Source organism: Ixodes scapularis, unplaced genomic scaffold (genome assembly GCF_016920785.2).
Source record: "Ixodes scapularis isolate PalLabHiFi unplaced genomic scaffold, ASM1692078v2 PGA_scaffold13__105_contigs__length_92229423, whole genome shotgun sequence".
NCBI lineage: Eukaryota > Metazoa > Arthropoda > Arachnida > Ixodida > Ixodidae > Ixodes > Ixodes scapularis.
In genome coordinates, this window is record NW_024609839.1 from 33993473 (window position 1) to 34014523 (window position 21051).

At 46.1% G+C, this 21051-nt stretch overlaps 1 long non-coding RNA gene across 1 annotated transcript in view; it reads left to right on the forward strand.

Annotated features, from left to right (window-relative positions):
• LOC120840561 overlaps window positions 1-21051 on the forward strand; it is a 247871-nt gene that overhangs the window by 124266 nt on the left and 102554 nt on the right. Inside the window, exon 2 of the long non-coding RNA XR_006077633.1 lies at window positions 16024-16056. This is a non-coding gene — a long non-coding RNA (uncharacterized LOC120840561). The remainder of the gene's footprint in view (window positions 1-16023; window positions 16057-21051) is intronic.

A 21051-nucleotide genomic window follows, 5' to 3' on the forward strand; every position in this document is an offset into this window, starting at 1 on the left:
CCACGAGATTGAGGGACGGGAGGGGGGGGGGGGGGGGGGGGGTGTCGTGGACGGGCCACCGTGCCGAAAATATAATATCCCTGATCCCGCTACACGGCCGGATTGTTTCGGCAGACTTGTGCGAATTTCCCGAACTTTCGAATATCACCTGAGATAATTACTCGAGTTGATCTCTGATTCAGACACTGAGAGTACTCGGTGGACTCGAAATATTTCTCATGTTCATGGTCTGTTCTGGTAGCTCAGCTAACTTCGTTGGGTGTGCCTTTCACCACGCTCCGGTGCACTGCAGTGAACTGGGAACCCACGGAGTAGGCATCGCTATTTTGTCTAATTTGCTTCGCCGCAGCATACCCACGTGCTAAAGGGAAAAAACTGCTCCAGAGCGGTATGTCCCACATGCAGGCGTCGGATGTATTAAAGAAGAAAGGTCTCCGTGGGCATTAATGTAGCGGCTCTACCTTTCAGTAAAAATTACTTAATACAACTGCGGCTAGTACATATGATACACAGCATTTTTTGCCCCTCGTGTTTTTTTGTTTTGTTTTCTTAAAGTAAGCCCGAACCCTAAGCATTGTGAGATTTTTATGGACTGCTTGCTGTTCTCTATGTTTATTCTTTATGTAAACTCTCCTGTTACGGAATGACGTTTATATAAGTTTCATATCTGCGATGATTGTGAGTTGAGCCCATCAGAACAGAATTAGCTGGAGCTCAGGGTAGAAATTTTCGAATAACTTTAACGAGCTCGTCTGGACTTAAAGGACATGGCGATGTTTGCTATTACCAAGTTCTGCGTATAAAATGCCATTCATGTTCGTGATCAACTGACCTAAGCTTTGTGTTCATCGTAAGCATCGCTGTTTTACTACAACCGTAAAAAAAAGATCAATTTAGGTGCTTCATATTATTATGCTCTAACATTATTTCCATGGAATATACCATTTGGTTCACCCTCCACTCTATACCTTGAAAGAACATTCACAGCAGTTCATGCTGTCGTTCATCAATCAGCAACCTGTTGCTGTGCCTGGTCTTTCTTTTGCCACTAAGCAGCTAGTTCTGCGTTTGAGGGAATCAAACCTGCCGTACAAATGATGCTAATAAAATGTATAAAAAAGTCGAAAGGAAATGTAGATGATGTATTTCAGCTTGATAGGTCCAACACATAAACCTTAACTCACTCATAATATGTGCAGTGGTGAAAATGATGGTTCAGAAGTTATTTGTGCTGCTTTCAAATTGACTTTTGGCTGCTCCGAAACGTGCTCCAAAGCTGCTCACACCAGTCACATTACTGACCCTGTCTTTTTTGTGATGTATTGGCAGAGTGACAACGGCTCTAAGCCGTCCGCGACTAAAGCGGGTGAAATAAATGTTACTTTATTAACGCGCAGAATTATAGCCACTAGAAAGGCTGGGCTTAGGATAACGGCACTCCATTCCCCGTCAGTATTTTGGGCGCATACAGTTTGTTTGCCCACGATTTATAATCGTTACGATTATAAATTTCGACTTTCTGAGTTTTAGGCACAGTGTTACGCAAGTCCGTCGATATTGGACTCATCAGCAAAAACATTATGACCCAAAAAAATTCGGATGTGTTTATGTTTATACAGCCCAGAACTTGGTCTGCCTCAACTGGTCTCCCTGCTGTAGATGAGAAATTTAGCCACTGCAGCATAAACCGCTAGCCTGGGGTCTTCAACGCACATCATGCAGTAATTTTACACGACATTATGCCCACCCACTTAATGTCGTGTTGATATACATTTGGCACGCGATACAGTTGCAACTCATGTTGGCATAGATTCTACAGGTCCTTGGTAAGGGCCTTGAGTAAGATCGTACCCGATTTGTAAGCGCATGTAACTTGATTCCTGTAGATTACGAGGAGAATTCTTTGAAGGCCTGCGCAGGCTCCCCATCACATTTCAGATGTGTTCAATAGAAACGATATCAGACAAGGCATCGAGGCAGGGACATCGGTATTCGTCGTCATGCTCTGCACTGCACTGCAGCACAATTCTGGCCTCGTAACTTGAATCGTTGTCGCGTGGGACGATTTCAGTTCCGGTGGGGAAGAGAAGCCACGAATGGGTGTAATTAGTCACCGTCGATCTTGGCATCACGATCTGTCCTTTGTGAAAGTCGCTCAGGTCAGCAGTCTGTCCCATTACACGCGCACGCAGTTCACAAAAAGATCCCTCTGCGTCCCCGGCAGCCGTCATCCACCGTCCGTATCAAAAGACGGCAGATAACGCGGATGGCGCGTCAGCTAGAAGCGCTCATTCCCACAATGTAGGGGTGGTCACAACGGGTTGGCTGATCAGTGTAGCTCAGCTCGGTCGCGGACTATTTTGAAATTGCTGGACGAGGAAAAAGCGTTTCCTGTAATTTCAGATAAGGCTTCGGATAACGGGCAAGCAAGATTTTGAACACCAAGGTGGCTGGAGTGCCCTTACCCTAAAGTGTGGTTTATGTAGTGGCTCTATGCGCCACAATGCCCAAAGGAAACGCCGCAGTGACAATGAGCGATGTTTAAAAGCCGAGGGTGGCTGATTTCTAAAGCTGAGAATGCCGGGACGAAAATACTACTGAAATCGTGAAAGAAATCGAAACAGGAAATGTAAGAAACTTGGGACACTTTCCCGGACAACGGGCGCTTCTGCGAATACGTTCAAAATGCCTTTAATAATGTGAAAATATTTCTCATTACGAACGTACACGTTCTTTTTCTTTTTTTTTTTGCGTGAAAGAAATGGTAAGGAAAGTTTTATGTGTCTGTTTTTTTCGGCTGTGCCTTTCTTCGGTTGAGATATTCTGGAAGTTGGGGGCCGATCCCTCCCCTTGTACGGAGCTGGACCTGAGCCGACCTATACTAAAAACCCGAGACGGAGGCCTAAAAAGGACACAACACAACGTCTCAAATTAGACGTTTTGTTTTGTCCTTTTTTGCTTCCGTCACAGGGTTTTAGTACGTTCCTAAACAACCAGGTGAACTGCATTAAGGACCTCAGTGTTCTTTTTGCATCGAAATCATAAGCGTCCTTTGGTGTTCTTGTTGATCGTACCCATCGTATCTCAGGGTTTTTCTCGAGCGACTACGAAGTTTGTCATTCGCAGGACCATCCAACTTCTCTATATCATAAAATTCTACATTTGAAACTGCAATTTTTATATCAATCACTGCTGTTCCGCTGTTTTTAACCTTGCAATCGCTTTCGTAATAAAATCGCACGTCTCAATACTATACAGCTCAATGGCAAGATCGTCCATGGCCACAATGTGTTGCACCAGCTTCGTGACAGTTGTCTGTAGCTTTAATATCTTCACAAATTCGCCCAGTTTGCGGTGGTTTTCTACGTAGTACATGGCTGTTCTTCGAAATGTTGGAGCATTGACAAAGGAATCGCGCACTCGCTTTTTGCGGATGCAAACCCATAATGAACGGGTGAACGGCGCATTGTATGCAGGCGTGTCAGTTAAATATCGAGGCGCTTAATTAAAAATCTGGTCAATCGGAACAACCTTAAATCTTTCGAGACAGTCGAAGTAAATTCGGGTTAATTCGGTAAAACAAAGTTGATGCAAATCAGCCGCTGCATATACCGAGCGATCGGATCGCTTGGTAGACGTCTACTGGCAACTGGCTCTATTATCGGGACAGATTTTTGTTTTTTTCTTTTTTAATCGGAACATGTTTTGGAATTTTCAGCTCTGCCGATTTCTGATCCTCGCCTGGCAGAATTTATCCGCTTTTTTCGCGGTTACCCAAGACCGTGTCTGCTCAAGAAATAAAGAAATACAACCAAGCAAGCCAAACCCTACTGCACAGAATCCGTTTAGGACTAGGTTGAACTCTTTTTCGGGTGAACCCCGCAAGATGTATTGAACTAGAAGTAAGTTCGCTAAATTTGGCGGGATTTAGCGCGACTCCCGAGCTTATGAGAGGTCGCAAACAAACACCCGGCGCAGCTCAAAACACGCTTGCCGTTCTGTGTCTCCCCGTCTTTATCATTGGGATCATGATACGTTTCATTACGTGTTACACCCGTGAAACACCAACGGGTCACACGAGCGAACATGTCTGTCGTCGCCACCAAAGTAGTTCAGGTTTGTTGGCGAGAAGTAATCGGTGTTTGTCAGCGGTGTCGCCGAATCGAAAGAATTGAGCTGACAAGCTGACATTGCAGCAGCAACAAGGATGATGATGATGATGATTGATGGCGGCGACCGTGTGGACACGTCAGTGCGCTGAATCTGCTGCACGTATCTTTAGAAGTCGCGCGAAGAGACGGTCGTGTTCTTTGGCGCCTTCCCAAAAGGGTCGTTCAAGAGCCAGCAGGAGCTGGAAACGAGACGTAGACAAATTACAGAGATCGCGTCGTTGTAAAATTAAAAGCACGTTGCCAAAAAAAAACAAAAAAAGAACATTTTTTTTAGGTAAGAAATGGCAAAATTAGGTTTACCCGCTTACCTAACAACTAAGATCATCGAATAAAACTTTGTTGTTCTGTCGTTTTTATAGTATTCCTTTGTCTCGGGTTTGCTAGGGATATCAGTCACCAGTTCGCGTGCCTCTTCCCGTATGAGACGAGAAAAGAGCGCAAAATGACGAGGGACCAGAGGAAGGCACAAACAGTCTTTCCGTGTCTTTCTCAAGTCCGTGGTAATTTTGCGCGTTTTCTCGTTTCAATGCATCACCAACTCGTCCAGATTTATACGCTTCTACTTTTTCCCTATCTTCACTAACCGAATAGTGCCTGTGGACGGAACCACTGCTTCGACGATAGTCGCTTTTCTCGTGGTTTCGCAGCGGATCATGGGTGTCTTTCGGGCGGAATCATTTGCCCTTTCACTTCCCCCGTAAATTTAGCGGTAAATTGTTTCGGCTAATTTTAGCGGAGAGTCAAAGTATCGTGACATTGACACGACAGTGTGACGGAACGTCATGTCACATAGCGGGCCAATTTCACGCAAAGTTTGGCGAAAAAGTTTCTCCGCTAAATACTTATTTCTTCTTTATTTGCAGGTATACCGACTGCGCCGTTAAGCATTATGCAGGGGAGTACATGAGTGAAAACATAAAAAACAGATACATATACACAAAAAATACGGTTCGCTGTATAAGGAATTTCTGTAATATATCGTAAATCCGATCGGCATCCATAAACAACTTCTTCCGGTAATACATTCCAGTCATGGATACTTCGAACAAAAAACAAAAAAGCTCTCTAAATTTAACGAGAACTTTCTCCGCTAGCTGTAGCGGAATTTTAGAGTCATGTAACGTTCTGATGCCACGTCACGTCATGGCTTCGCGTCACGTGACCAATACACAAATTCAGCTTCCCCGCTGCGGAAAAATTTGCGACACGTGACATGGTCACGTGACGTATACGCCAATTCAGTCTACGCGCTAGATTCAGCGGGAAAATTAACGTCACGACTCACGTGACCCCTGCACGAATTCACTTTCCTCGCTGAATTGAGCGGGGAAGTTGATGTCGCATTATTTCACGACGCACGACGCTAGATTTAGCGGGAAAATGGACGTCGCGGGACCTGCACGTAAATTCAGTTCATGGGGTGGAGGGAATTGGACGGAGTCAATGGGATGAAGGGAATGGGGTGGAGAACGCTCGAAGAGGACCAGCACCGTGACGGTGCACTTTTGGCGCTGCTTGCTCGAATCCGTCGGACCTCGGCGTTGGTCGCGCTCGGACTGAATGGGAAACGGACGATATCGGACCAACTCAGCTCACTGCAGCGTCGCCCGTCTGCGGTGGCGCTGCTCTCAGTACTGCGCATGCGCAGACGCTTTACTACTCGGGAATTTGGTTTTTGAGCACGCGCGGTGTCCGCACCCGGTGTGGGCAAAGCGGACGCTTGTTTGGAAACATTGCGCTAGTAACTTGGTGTTTAGGGCAACAAATCGGGCGCACGGTTGCCCGTCGGAAATTCGATAGAGCCCCGCGTTTAAATGCGGGGGTGCATGTTCACGCGCATCCCCCGATGCTGATAAGCTCAAAAACATAAACCGAGGACGCGGTTCGGAGATTTTTTTTTTCTCTCTCTCTCTCTCTCTCTTCAAGGGCATGCGTGTTCTGTGGCAACGAGCAAGGGCCAAGGTCTGTCCACGTTACTACGCTTACGAAACGCGTGTTTTTCATGTACGCGTTTACTCGATACTTCCTTTGACTTTTCGAAACTTCTTTTCTATGCGGATATGTCTATACGATGCTCACGTTTTTCCTTTTCAACATGCAAACACAAAAGAAAAAGAAATGTCACGAATACTCTTTTAGCAAACCTGTCGACCTGTTTACATTTAAGCCGCTTTCACAACGCTAATCCATCGCACAAAAGGCGGCCTGCAGACCTGTTTCGAAGCCTGCATGTGTAAAGCAAACGAACTTCGAGCATGCTTCAGGCGTGTACGCAAACATTTTTTTACCCCACCATACACCAGCTCCCCATGGGTATTTTTTTTTCTTTTTTTATAATGCATTCTTCAATAACTAAAAAATGAAATAGTGGCGCCTCCTTTGAACGTGAAAATAGTATTGATTCTCACGAAAATTTACTCGTCACCTAAACTCAGCACTGCACAGGACACCCTGCAATAGACTCCAGAGTGTAAAATTATAGACTATTTACATGAGGCTGCAATTGGGTGTCACGCTATTTCTATTTAAATAATGAACTCGAACGCGTGTACATCGAGTATTGTACAGCGTACACTAAAGGGCTCATAATGCACGTTAAGTTTCACGAACGTTTTTCGGATGAGAACGCAGAAAAAGCTATTTTCGGCGAGATTTTATACAACCCAGGTATACCACCGTAGTATATTTAGTATTTCGCAGTTAAAGACTATATAAAATGCCCGTTTTGTAGACTTGTGTTTCTACTTTTGTGCTGTGCTTGTGTTGTTCTTTATGAAAATCTGTGACATTAGTAGCTAAAAAAAAAAGCAAATGTACGTTTGTGTTTGTACAGCGTAAGGTCGGTCAGCATTTAAGGTGCGGCGTCACTAGTTTACGCTGTAGATGAGAAATTTAACCGGCGCAGTACGGCTACTAGCCTGGGGTCTTGAACGCGAATCACGCAGTATATGAGACACGCGACCGCACGCTGGTACGATATGCTCATCCCGATCGAAACGGGCAGGAGTGGGGGCTGAACCCACGATCCAGGGATTCTGCACGTGCTCCGAGGTATGCTGGGCCAACACGCTCGTTCACGGATCTTCGTATTCGTGCCTGACTTTTTTGTCAAAAGGGGGCACTGCACGTTTTGCAACAGGTCCCTCGCGGATGTTTACCGAAACGGGCGAATCTGTAGTTGGTGACAGGTTCAGAGTGAACTGGAAGCTCCTTCGTACTCTTTTCCTCCTCTCCAGCGTTCGCTCTGCTCAAGTGGAAAAAAAAAAAGGGGGCGGGGGGGGGACTTACAGTTTAGTCTTGGCATGTCACCGACAACGACTAAGGCGTACGAAAGCATGTCGAAACGGAAATATTTTCTGTCGGAATTAGGCAAGAAACGTCCAAATACAGCAACATCAAGGGAGGAATCCCGACTGCCGCCCTCGGTCCGTATCTCTTCGCACTTATCAGCCACAAAACGGTTCTTTGTGAGGCGAAGGCGAGTCGTGCTCAGCCTTGGCGCACGCGCGTCGACCTTGGCGACGAGATTCCGCCGGTGTCGCTTTCACTAGGGCCCTCGATGACCGTGTGATGCCACCCCACGCTGAGACCAAAACAACCCTCTGTTTTGCCATGAGAAAAATATATATCTCATTACGAAGTTTATGTATATTCCGCCTTTTCTCTGCCAAACAAGAACACTTTTTTTCTTGTGTGTGTGGCTATTGATGGTCCTTGCATTCTTTACTTTTTTTAGGGACAGCATTTCAGTGGAGATAGAACGCTCTAGTGCGATCTTTGGTGAAAATCGTGTGTTTCTTGGCGTGAAGAATACTTGTTTCCCCGCTCGGCGTTATATTTTGCTAAGACAGTAATTTTCTCCCGCAAAACATTTGATGATGCGCCTTTGTGGCATCGCTCCCTTATTCCCTCTACACTCTGCGGTCGCGGAGGTTGATAGGCCGCCTCGGCAAAAAATGTAAATCCCGACCCGCGGATATATCTGCATCCGATCCTGCTCCGCAGCACCTTGGGCATCTGCATCCGATCCGCAATCCGCCAAATTTGATTCATTTTTATCCGCCAGTCGACTGCGGATATCCGGGGATTATCCGCGGGTAATCCGTGGATGTAAAGCTAGGCTCTATGCAAACATATCCTTGGAGCTTGTCTACAGGCAGTTTTTGTCTGACCCGTGTGAGCGTCATGCAAGAAAGGCCTCAGACATTGTCCGCACACTTTTTTGTACGATGAATTAGCCGAATGACCGCGACTTAAGACTTTCTCAGATCCGTTGCTCGGGAGTCGGAGCCCCGTTCTTTTCGTCCCAGGCCGCATCTTGTGAGGCCAGTAATTCGCCGTCCCTTTGTCGTTTCCCTCGCTTCCTGCTCTTCACCGCCAGAGAGTACGCTGCGATACCTTCTTCTGTATACGGTGGGTCACTGTCTATCTTCCTCGTCCGTGTCTCGTTGCGCTTTTTAAATATTATGGATGAGCAACTGGCCCAACTTTCTACCAGTGTCAGCTTTTATGCTCATTTTGGCCTGGAGAATCGTAGTAATTGAAAAGTGTGGCCGCTCGCGGAACACTACTAATTTCCCCTTTTTATGTTGTTGATTGACCCTTTGACGGTTGTGTTTGTTTGCCCCAGAGATGTTTCCCAGTTGTGCGGTTTTGTTTGCGAAGGAATAGTATAACCGAAAAGTCAAAGCGCAGGTTTCCTTTTTTTTTTCTTACTTATTCAACGGGAGCGCGTACATTGCTTGCGAGCTGTTTAGGTTTACAAACATCGAATGAAAATATCGAAGGCTAAAAGTTGTCACCTTTCCTCCACTCGCTTTCGTTCTGTCGGATCCGCTTCCGCGACATTCAGCGGCTTCGGGTTCCTAACCGGAGGTACTTTACAGAACTTCTCCGTCGGATGATGACCTCTCATTCCCAAAATGTATTCCCGAAAAGCGATGGAAGTCTAAATCGGAAGAAGCGTTGGCACTACCGCAAAGGCGGCCGGTATGCGAACTGAGCATCACGTGCGCGGAGCGTCTTATTTGAAAAATATAAATAGCCCAGCATTGCGAAGTCACGTGCGACTATAACGTTTACAATTAACTGAGGACAGCAAATAGCAACACTTCTCGCGGTGTGGGCATTTTTGCGTTTAGCCGGGCAGTTTCAAATGTGTAATCACTGCCGTACAGGTACGGCGACGAGAGTCAAAAGGTTAAGGTATGTGTAGGTGAATTTGAGAACAGGTATTCGTCATTTTATCAAGACCTACTCGGTTTTCTACGAAACGAAATGGATCTGCGGAGCGCGTGGCTTCGCTGGAGTAACTGCGTGTGCTCAGCTTTAGAAGCGTATGCAGTATAACTCTGGCGTATACGGCTACCATAAACCTTGGCCCTATAAGGAGCGCAAGTTGGTCTGCTTCTTGCGCAGTAGTTGCGGTGTCGTCAGAAAGACGCTAAGTTCTGATTGGCTCTGATTGGAAGGATAGTGGGTAGACCTCAAAGCGAGCAGCCTTGAGGTCTACCCACTATCTTTCTTTCGGAACCAATCAGAGCTCGGCGTTCTGATGTCACAACAACCACTGCAAAAGAAGCAGACCAACTTGCGCTCCGCGTAGTAATCTTGGCTCCGCCCTTACTCCCAAGAATCTATGATGAAACTGTTTACTCGCGAGGTTACACGTTCCGTCGCCGTCGGTCCGTTTCGTTTCGTTGAGTACTTTACACATTTCAAACGCCAAAAGGATCGCTTCTTTCATCCGGCAGCCAAATCTTGTAAGCACTATTTCGCGCGGCAAGTAAACAATAAGCCAAGTTTGATCTTTTTTTTTGTTCAGCTTTTTTTTTCGTTTGAGTTGCCTACGGGAGGTCCACGCGGTGCACAGGTTGAACAATAGTGCTGCGTCATCGTTCTGGTAAGACTCGTCTTCTCACAGATTGGACGCCAGTTTTGGCGGGCACCGAAGTCGTACTGCGCTGTAGCCCCCCAACGTCGAGCCCCACAAACGAGCACGTATCCTCCGCACGCGCTCGCGCAAGTCGCTTCCGACAGCGCTGCGAAAACTATGCTAACTTTGAAGACGTTGAGCCAAAAAAAAAAAAAAAAGAAAGTTAACGCCAAGCGCAACTTTTCGGTGTCTCAACCCCTATACACCACATTTGCCTCTTTAGCTAGTGTTACTTTTCGTTTAGTCGGCGGAACCGTTTCGGCATTTGTCACGTCAGGAAGACCGGGCTGTAAAACAAAACAAAACAAATTAAAAATCGGAAACGAACAGCAAAAAACTAGGCCGCCCGGTCGCGTCCCGCTGTCTGTTCGTTGCCGACCGAAACCCTGATGGCGACGAAGCTGCGGAGGGGGGAGCCTTCCCACTTGTTGAGTGGAGGAGGCGACGTCGGCGACGTTGCTGGCACGGGTCCAAGGCCTCTCAGCCCCCATCCTCGGCTGCGACCATGGGCCGACGACAGATGGCCCCAGGGTCGTACGTCTTGCTGCCCGAGACCCCGCCCTGCCCCCTTGTTGGAGCCAGAGGGCCCCCTCCCTCCCTCCCCTAGTCCGGGGCGATGACGTGTAGATCATGGGCACCCCCGCCGTGCGTCGCCTCTATTCGGTGCAGACCCTGAACCAGCCAGAAAAGAGAAGGATCTGTATATATATATACTATATATATTCTGCGCTGTTCGTTGTCCCTTCGGAGTGTCTGAGAAGTGAAGACTGCCTGTCATATTTTCCGGACTATTTCGATTTTCATCGCGTGTTTTTGAAACTAATTTCATGTTTTCGTCTTTATCCGCTGTTAATGTTTATTCCGTTTGCGCAAACTGGCGGGCGAATCTACCGTGGCAGCTTTGAGTTCTATAGTCAATATTCCGCCAGAACACACAACGTATCACACGCTTAGAGATAGAATCACACGACCTCCAAAAATACGTACCAATTACGGAAAACAAACGACATGCTTCCAAGCCGCCAAAATCTTGAATATTACGGAAGATCTAATAGATTTTAACTGCAATATACTCTAATTTTAAAAAAAAAGACTAAATACACTTTTGATGGGCAGCTACATTGTGTTCTGATATGTGTGTACTGTGTACTTATTAAATCATGTCCATATTTCACTTTTGAATTGTTAAAACATGTTTCTGACCAATTTGTTTTTATCCTTCTTTGCTGAAAAAAAAATTATCGTGGGATAATTGATCGATCCTGTTTTTTATTGTTTCTGAGTTGTATAGAATTTTATAGGTTCGATCTTTTCTCTAATTTTCGTGTTCAAAAATCTATGTCCCCGCACTGCTGTGTTAGAACCGTAAAGGAGACAGAGACCTCGTCAGGCATCACGCCTTTAGTCTCTGCCCACCTCCTGGTCAATCCGGAAAGAAAGAAAAAATAAATAAATAAAAAATAAAAAATATATACTCTTATTCACCTCGAGAAGCCTGGTAAAAAAATAGTCCGCCTCCTCGCGGAACATTACTAATTTTAAAACATTAAAAACTTAATTTCTTCCTTCTAGAACCAAATCTTGGAAGAACTACTTCGTGCAACAAATAAATAAAACGCTAAGCATTTCTTTCTTTTTTTTTTTTTTTTGGGGGGGGGGGGGGGCGACAGCAAGTAGCTGTGCCGCTGATTTCCCAGAAATGGCTAAGAGTTCGCACCCGGTGCGAACTCAGCCCTCTGATGGCACGGCACTGCGGTGGCGCTGCTGTGGGCACTGCGCATGCGCACACGCTTACCTTCGCGGGAATTCGGTTCCTGCGCACGCGCAATGACCACACCTGGTGTGGGAAAACGCTGACTTGTTTGTAAACACTGTCTTGGTCTACAGTCCGCGCCTGGTGCTCGGTCTGCACGGAAACATTACCAAACACTGCACACCTTGACGTAGTCCCGCTGTATTAGCTCAGAAAAAAAGGAGTCATACATAGATCTTTACTAGCACACCCCGTCGTTCTTAAAACCTGTCATGTCGCGTCATAATGACGAGTTTAGTCCACAACTGCAGATAGTTTGCCACGCGTAAAATTCTAACTTTGGAATATGTATAGCCCACGGATTATAGAATGCATAAAATGCGGTGTGCTCCTATCATCCCTAAGCTGACGGTGTGCTGGAAGCTACGATCTCGTTGTCATTTGTATGCCTGGAAGGTGTCTGCAGGTCGTTTTTCTGCAACCAACGGGACACTAGCGTCCTACGAGGAAAAAACACGCCTCCAACGATGCATTTCAGACTGTCCTTTGTGCGATGTATTCGTGGCTTGTGCATGACGTCGTCCAAAAAGCGCTTTAATGGCCACCACCGAAGGAGGAAAGAAGGGCTCCCCTCTTACCAGGACCCCCTTTTGTGTCTTCCACAGATATACCCAGAGGTCGCTCTTCTGTCCCAGAGATTATAGATTAACCCGTCACTCAAAATTCCTACAGAAAGCAGCTCCCCTCTCTCGTTCTCTTTCATGGTGGCCCAAAGTACGCAAAGTAGCGTCAGTGCAAGTCATGTATTGTACATGTTGGAAGTGTAAGATTGTATCCAGCAAACATGCTTGAACATGCATGAGAGTGTCCGCACATACGTCTGTCATCTTGTCTGCAGCGAACGCCTTGGCTCTCGTATAAATAACAAAACAGGCTGGATGGATGGATTATATTGGCGATGCCTTTTGTAACGGGCGGTAGCTTGCGCCACCTAGTCTAAGAAAATGCTTTCCTCTCCCCCTTAAATACGCAAAAAGCAGGGATGTAGAGAAAACATTTTCTCTACATCCCTGCAACTATCACCGGGCTGGTGAAATCGGCCTGTTGGTTGCCAGGCTGGGTGCGAAACACGGGTGACTCGGTCACTCGCGGTCGTTACGCAAGTTCCTCAGGATGGCCTCGTGACGTGTAGTCAACCTCTGATTCGTGGGTGGACCTTTAGGGCCCGTTCACGAAGCATCTGTTACGAAGGCAGATGGAAGGGGGGAGGTAAACTTTGGAAGGTAAACTCTGCGCGGTGATGATTACATTTCTTACGTTTGCAATGATGATTTTCCATGCCCTCGGCATCCACGAAAAGTATGGAAGAACGCTTTGATTGTGCCAGTCCAAGGAGCTCTAAGCACCGTTTGTGTCGACAATTCTAGACCAATTGCGCCGCTCTCCACCTTCTCTGAGGTCTTTGAAAATTGTACTTTAAAGCGTGTCAGTTTCCAATTTACGCCTACGCAAAACCTTCGCCAGCGTGGTTTTTGTCACGGGCGATCTGTTGAGATAAGCCTTATAACGTTCAGTGTCGTGATGTAGGCGAGTTGGTTCATGGTAAACGGCGGGTTGGTTCATGGTCCGTTTGCTTATAACGTTCTTGGAGTTTTCAAAGTCTCTCGTTGGGCCCCGAGGGTAGGTAGATACAATTTATTTTGACTGTTCTAAAGCGTTTGATCGTGTAGATCACAGTAAATTGTTAACAAAGTTATCTACCCTCGGTGTGGCTTTTGGCTTTTGTAAATGGTTCGAAAGCTATCTCAGGGATCGTCCGAACACAATATCTTAACTTAGGGCACAGGTATTCTCCCTACGTTCTAAAATCCGGATTGCCGCGAGGATCTAACCTTGGACAGCTCCTTTTTATTATATTTGTAAATGACCTTGCGACTGGTTTAGGCAATTCAGGCGTGCTTCAATCTGCTGACTATGTCAAGGTTATCGTAGCATTAACTGCAGGCTGTGAGCTATTGCAGCTTGACATTAATGCCACCCATCTTTGGTGTAATGCAAATATGTCATCTTTAAATCCCGTAAAAACTAAAGTTGACACTTTTTTATGTCAAACTAATGTCATTCATCACCGTTATACATTAGATGGCACTGACATATCAAGGTCTTCAGTTGTCCGTGACCTGGAAATTTTGATTCATTCCCGCCTGAAGTTCGGGGTTCATATTAGTAAAATTATCAATGATTCGTATCGTTTCCTTGGCGTAATATGACACGTTACTCGAAGCTTGCACAGCTATTCGTGTGTGCTTCATCTTTTTCTCACTAGTTTTGTCAAAGTTAGAATTTTCTTGAACTGTATGGAATTCCCTAGGCGTAAATGAAGCTCACCGTTTGGAAGGCGTGCAACGACTGCTTGTTCGAATTATTTATGATCGCCATATCGGACGTAAACTTTATTACGATTACATGAGCCTTTTAGAAACTCTTCGTCTCTCGCCTATTTCTGAAAGATTAATTCGTGATTTAGTGTACGTATACAAAGTACTCAACGCTCTCATTGACTCCCCTTTGTTACTTAGTAATATTTCGTTTCATGTTTCCCGACGACAAAATTATACTTTTTTACGGTCGCTCCTAACAATCTAAATCTCCCTTGATTTCTATGCAACTTCCCCATGATAAGTCAAATAACGCTGATGTCGATTTTTATACCCTTTGAAATGTTTAAGAAAAGTGTACAATCGATGATTGCTTAGTAGGCTGTGGCCAGATTTGTTTATTTTGTCCTTATTGTTATAGAGCATATGTACATGTAAGCCTATTTAAGCCTTTAAGCTGTTGGGAGGACCGTAAACAAGACTAAATCTAAATAAATATAAATCTATTTTATACCTGTAGATGTGCCGGGTCCAATCGAAAAAATTGAACCGTGTATTTTGGGTTATCATAAATACAGTATGGATCGCAGGGAGCTGAAACACTGTCAGAATGTGGCGCTAGCGGTGGGGCTAGAATGTCAGGTATAGAGAACATGCCGTCAGCTGGATCAACATGTACACAAAGAAAACTTTTTTTCTTTATGTGAAAATGACGTTTACCTAAGCATTACACCGAAAATGATTGTGGGCGTCTGTAACGATTAATTCAGTGGAAAAAAAAAAAAAAAACTTGTCAGCAATGAAGAGAATATTGTTATTTTTCTTCTGACACGTCATTTCCACTGTAATAAATGCTACAGGCCCCCACAATGACTTTCTTTTTTCGCTTGCCCCTTTTGATACAGGGAACGTCATCTTCTGAAAGTGTCGTATTCTGCACCGCCGCTCGCCTCACATGCTCACACAGATGTACAACTTTCTGCGACGCGAAAAACCGCGTTTCATTTTCTCGATCGAACCCGGTACAGGGCCTCCTACTGCTTACAAACACAAGCCGCCTCTTGAATCCAAAGAGACTTCCGGTCGCTTCGTTTCGGCAGGACTTCCGAGCCTGCATGTTGATGTCAAAATTCCTGGGACGACATAGTTCTTCGGAAATCACGGTGTTGGGGGTTTAGCATTGTTCTGATGTTGCGCCACTCAACATATGAGAGCCAATCGGTCGTCTTACAAAAGTTTTAAAAAATATAAAAAAATGAAAGCCGTTTACAACTCCCTGTAAAGCCGAATTAGAGCGCAGCTCTGGAGGAGGAGGGGGGGAAGGCACTGAGGGGATGGTATGCCCCTCCAACCTCCCCTCCGTCACGTGACGTCCGAGGGTCACGTGACTCTTGTGACGTCACGTGACCCTCGTGACGTCACGAGTCCCGCGCGTAGCGTTATAGGACATTTCCCATAATACACCGCGCGGTTACGGCGACGCCGACGCCGCTCAACCCGGAAACGGGCGCCTAAGAGCTGCGCTCTAAAAAAATAATTTTTCGGTAACCGGACATTTAGTTAAGCCCGTGCAGAACTGCTGATAAAATATTTCATGAACGTTACAGGACCGAAAGCGCCTCCCTCCGGCAATTTTGAAAAAGAAAAGGGTCTCCCTATAGTTTGGAAATGCTGACTCCGTGTTGGTGTTCTGGGTTGGGCGTGGGACGAGTCAACTTTCCCACAATCTGTTGTTGGTATTGCTGTGTACTTGGTTTTGACGGGATTTTGTTTGTCTCTTTCCAGCAGCGTTCCTGGCGCAAGACGCTGAGCGGCTGGGTGAGTCTGCCTACATTTGACGTCTATCCAACCACAAGGTCTCCGTGACTTAAGAAAAGCTTCCTCTCCGTGAACATAACGTGAGCACACTCGGATGACGCCAATTCAGCAATGCGGAGAGCAAGTCGTCTGCTTCTTGTGCAGGGATTGCTGTGACGTCAGAACGACGCCGAGTTTTGATTGGCTCCGATTGAAAGGATAGTGGGTAGACCTGAATGCTAGATGCCTTGAGGTCTACCCACTATTTTTTTCTTCAATCAGCCCATATGAGCTCGGCGTTCTGACATCATCGCAACCCTTGTGCAAGAAGCAGACGACTTGCGCTCCGCATTGGACCCGAGCCCGATGCCGAGCGTCCTTCGACGCGTTCATTGGACACGAGGCCCAGCCGAGCACTGACACATGCACTCGTGTGGAAACCGCGTCTTCGCTCGAGTGCGTTAAATTGGGAATTGCGGCATTCCGCTTCGCAACTTTAAAAACCAACAGGCTCAGTTCCTCAACGCATGTCACCATCTCCGTCACCCGTGATATGCTCGTGCCGTGACCAAGTTTGTGTAATTCATTTGAGCGCACTGATCAGCGTCAGCCAGCAAGCGCGCGGAAAATTTTGAAGGATCTATCACCGTCTCTTCGTCGTTTGGAACTTTACCGATATTGTTGGAAATACTCGGGAATAACCTTTATTTGTATCTCCGAGGAGGGGTACCAATGTTGGTCGTGCGGGATGGTACCCTGCGAAAATGCAGAGAGCGGGAAGCAAGGCCAGGGGAGAGAGTGTGAGCATACGTAGAAGCTTACTGGGAAAAGGTCCATCAAGTTTGAGGCGAAAAAGCGCCTGCCCGAATTATTCTTCCTACGTCTGTGATTGGTCCGGCGAAAACGACGAAACCGACCGACCTTTTGAATCTGTTGTTCCGCGGCTTTGCGAGCACGGTTGTCGATCGTCGAAATGGCTGCCATTTTGAGGGCTTGCAAATCACGCATGTGGTCAACTCAGCCTTCATTGGATTATAGAGTTATTCTCTATGGTCGGATGAATTATAATGTACGCTAGAGGTTCAGCTAGCGCTAGTGCGCTGCTTCAACTAGAAGCGGACAGCAACCATTCGAAAATTGACTTCGGGTAACGTCTTCCTATGGAAAAAAGCGGGTGTATTTTTTTTTTTCTGCGCTCGATTGTATGAGGAAATATTTTGATCGTTACTAGCGTAATAAATACCTTACATTATTTCACAATCAGTTAAAAAAATTGGCTCGACGATCAATGGGATTTATGCGATGGAAATGCGTTTCCATCAGATTCATTTAATTGAACGCGTGGCGTCGGCTTCCTTCCGTCGTCGCTCTTGGATACGGTCAGCCATAACACTCGTGGAAAGAGCCCCATCCATCGCCGGAGCGGCAACTGAGCTGGACCGCATTCCAAAGCGGCGCCTGCTCGTCTCTGGCTCCGCGCCGGCTGTGCGACGCTCGTATTGGTCCGAAGCGCTGACGTCAGCACGCGTCACCCTCTCTTTCTCTCCCCGCCACCGTGGTAAGACATTGAATCTGTAAAGTTTCACTCGTAAAGTTTCACGACGAAGTCACTTTTATATAGTGACAGCTAGGGCTGGCATGTTAGCAATATATTAGCGCCATCGGAATGCCGCCACACCTTGAACACGCTCTATATTCCTTTCAATTCTTATTTTGCCTAGATTCGTCACTCGTCTTTACACACCTGCTGTGGAACACAGGTTTGGGCCTGCGAGATACTGAACTTTGACATCGTTCATCGATGAAAAAAAATACTTTAATCAAAGCAAGCACACTTTTACAATGTTAATAAAGGTACATGCTATTCCCTACGACCCAAATAAGAAAGGATACTTCTGTTATTCACCGGCGAAGACTAAGAATGCACGCGCTTTTTCCCATGGGAAAGCACAAGCGCACCGCAAAAGTGGACTGGTTGCTGTCTGCTCCAATGTGCATCCCAAAAGTCGCGTAGACATTAGTGCCAGCTCTACCTCTAGCGTACGTTATAATAACTATACACATTCCACCCCTGCATGTCATTGTTTACGGATGCACAGCCCAGCTCGCGTGTGTTCGTCCTCCTGGAAAGCAGCCGAAGCACGCGCCATACGCACGAACGCTGGTAGCGAGCAGAAGCCCGTTTTAGAGCGCAGCTCTTAGGGGCCCGTTTCCGGCTTGAGCGGCGTCGCCGTCGGCGTCGGCGTCGCCGTCGGCGTCGGCGTCGGCGTCGGCGTCGGCGTCGGCGTAACCGCGCGGTGCATCATGGGAAATGTCCCATAATGCACCGCGCGAGCCCCCCACCAAGGTCACGTGACCTCGTGGGGGGTCACGTGACCCCCCGAAGTCACGTGACTCCCCTGAGGTCACGTGGCCCCCTCCTCGAGGTCACGTGACCCCCGCCGATGTCGCGTGACCCCCCGATGACGTCATCGTCACTGATGACGTCACCGGCATCCACATCGTCATCGTCATCATCACTGATGACGTCACCGGCATCCACATCGTCATCGTCATCATCACTGATGACGTCACCGGCATCCACATCGTCATCGTCATCACTGATGACGTCACCGGCATCCGCATCGTCATCGTCATCATCACTGATGACGTCACCGGCATCCACATCGTCATCGTCATCATCACTGATGACGTCACCGGCATCCACATCGTCATCGTCATCATCACTGATGACGTCACCGGCATCCGCATCGTCATCGTCATCATCACTGATGACGTCACCGGCATCCACATCGTCATCGTCATCATCACTGATGACGTCACCGGCATCCACATCGTCATCGTCATCATCACTGATGACGTCACCGGCATCCACATCGTCATCGTCATCATCACTGATGACGTCACCGACATCCGCATTGTCGTCGTCATCATCACTGATGACGTCATCAGTGACGTCACTGATGTCGTCACCGGCATCCGCATCGTCATCGTCATCATCACTGATGACGTCATCAGCGACGTCACTGATGACGTCACCGACATTCGCATCGTCATCGTCATCATCACTGGTGAAGTCATCAGTGACGTCACTAATGACGTCATCGGTACCCGCATCGTCATCGTCACTGATGACGTCATCAGTGACGTCAGTGATGACATCATCGGCATTGGGGGTCACGTGACCCCCAAGGTAACGTGACCCCCCCTGGTTAGTTTAACCCCCCCCCCCAGTGCCCTTCCCTCCTCCTCCTCAAGAGCTGCGCTCTAATTCGGCGTTACAGGGAGTTGTAAGCGGCTTTCATTTTTCAAATGGTTTGCATTCAAATGGTCTAGGAATGTGTAGTAAATAACTGTTTACCTTTTTTTAAAAAAAAAAAAGAAGCTTAATTTTTTTTTTTTTTTTTTTAGAGGAATAAACTTGCGATTACTGTAACTCCCTACGCTCAGAGAAAAAAAGGGTGTATTCTTCCATACCGGATAAGATGACTTTCGTCAAGGTATCCGGTGTCCCCTTTCTGAAATAAACGTATTCTCACTCACTCACTCATTCCACCTTTGTCCCACATAAGACACCACAAAACTTCAGTTAGCGACGTACAGCGCACTGACTTCGAACCGTCGTACCAACTTTCCCGAGCGGTTTAATAAGCAAATAATTAAAAAAAATATATATATATTTTTTTTTTATTTATTTGCAAAGCATTTGTGTTCTTTTTTTTTTCTTCTTCTGAATCTTTTGATACGCACTTTGGCTGTTTAGTCAGTTATATCGCACCGTTATCAAGCCCCTCGTAAAAGTTGGGGCCGTCTGTTCGACTCTAGGGCCCTGTACGTCAAAGTTTTGGGTGCATTATATGCTCGTACAAAGGGTGTAATACGACACCCTTTTTTTTCTTTTCTTCTGAGAGTGCCGTAAAAAAAAATTATGTGACTGTAAACCATAAATATGAAAACGTATAAGCTCATGTGGGAACTTATACATTAATTACTTATATAAGTTATTTGAGTTCTGATATGTTTATTAAAGAAATCATGTATACAAATTTTTTAGTAAGGAAAAAAAAAAATGGGTTGTGTGCAGAGTGTCGAACCGATATTTTTATCGCTTCGGTTCGGGTTCGGGTTCACGGCTTTCGGTTCAGTTCCGGTTCAGTTCCGGGGCGCAAAAAATAACGGTTCAAACCGGTTCGAACCGGTTTGAACCGCTAAATTGATAATATATTTTCCGCTTTGTTCTGTCATATGCACTATTTAGGCCGTGAAACTAACTGCTGTAAACGATCTGATTTTTGCGAGGACTTATTTTTGAGAATTTCGCGAATCGCCTACAATCCGCGAAAAATTTCGGTAAAATGTCAACAGATTGAAATTTATATTCAGATTCCACCGCGTCGAGAAAATTACAACCCGCGAATTATTCCGAAACTTCAGCTTTGACCTAAATCGCGAAATATTGAGCCCACGAAAAATAAGTCGTTTACAGTATATAAATTTCTTCTTTTTTTATCGTTTGTTCAATCCAGTTTTGTTTTCAGGTAAAAAAATTATAAAATTCTGTTATTTATACCTACACAACAAGAAAGGAAAATCTACATTGACATACAAAACGTCGTGTATATACGACTCAACATTCCTTCGTTTGCCAGAGTCACATACATTGTACCTGAATCGAAATGTTTTCGCGAAGTGAAGTAGGTTGCCTGAAATACCCGTGATTGGTACAACTTTGTATCGCAGTATTAGATGTTGTTTGTGGTTTTGCCCTTGCACTAAGGAATTCATTACAGTGAATAAAATCATGAAATGGGCAGTTCGTCGCCATATACACCATAAAATGTGTTTTATGGAATACGTTTCACAATATATATATGATGACGAGACGACTGAACTCGAGGCAATATAATTTTCAAGATGTCACGAAAGTCACGGGACAAGTCCTTCCAGTCTATATTTTACAGAAACACTAAGCGACAATCGCAATGCTTGTTTTTCCAACTAGCATTGTTTGCTCTC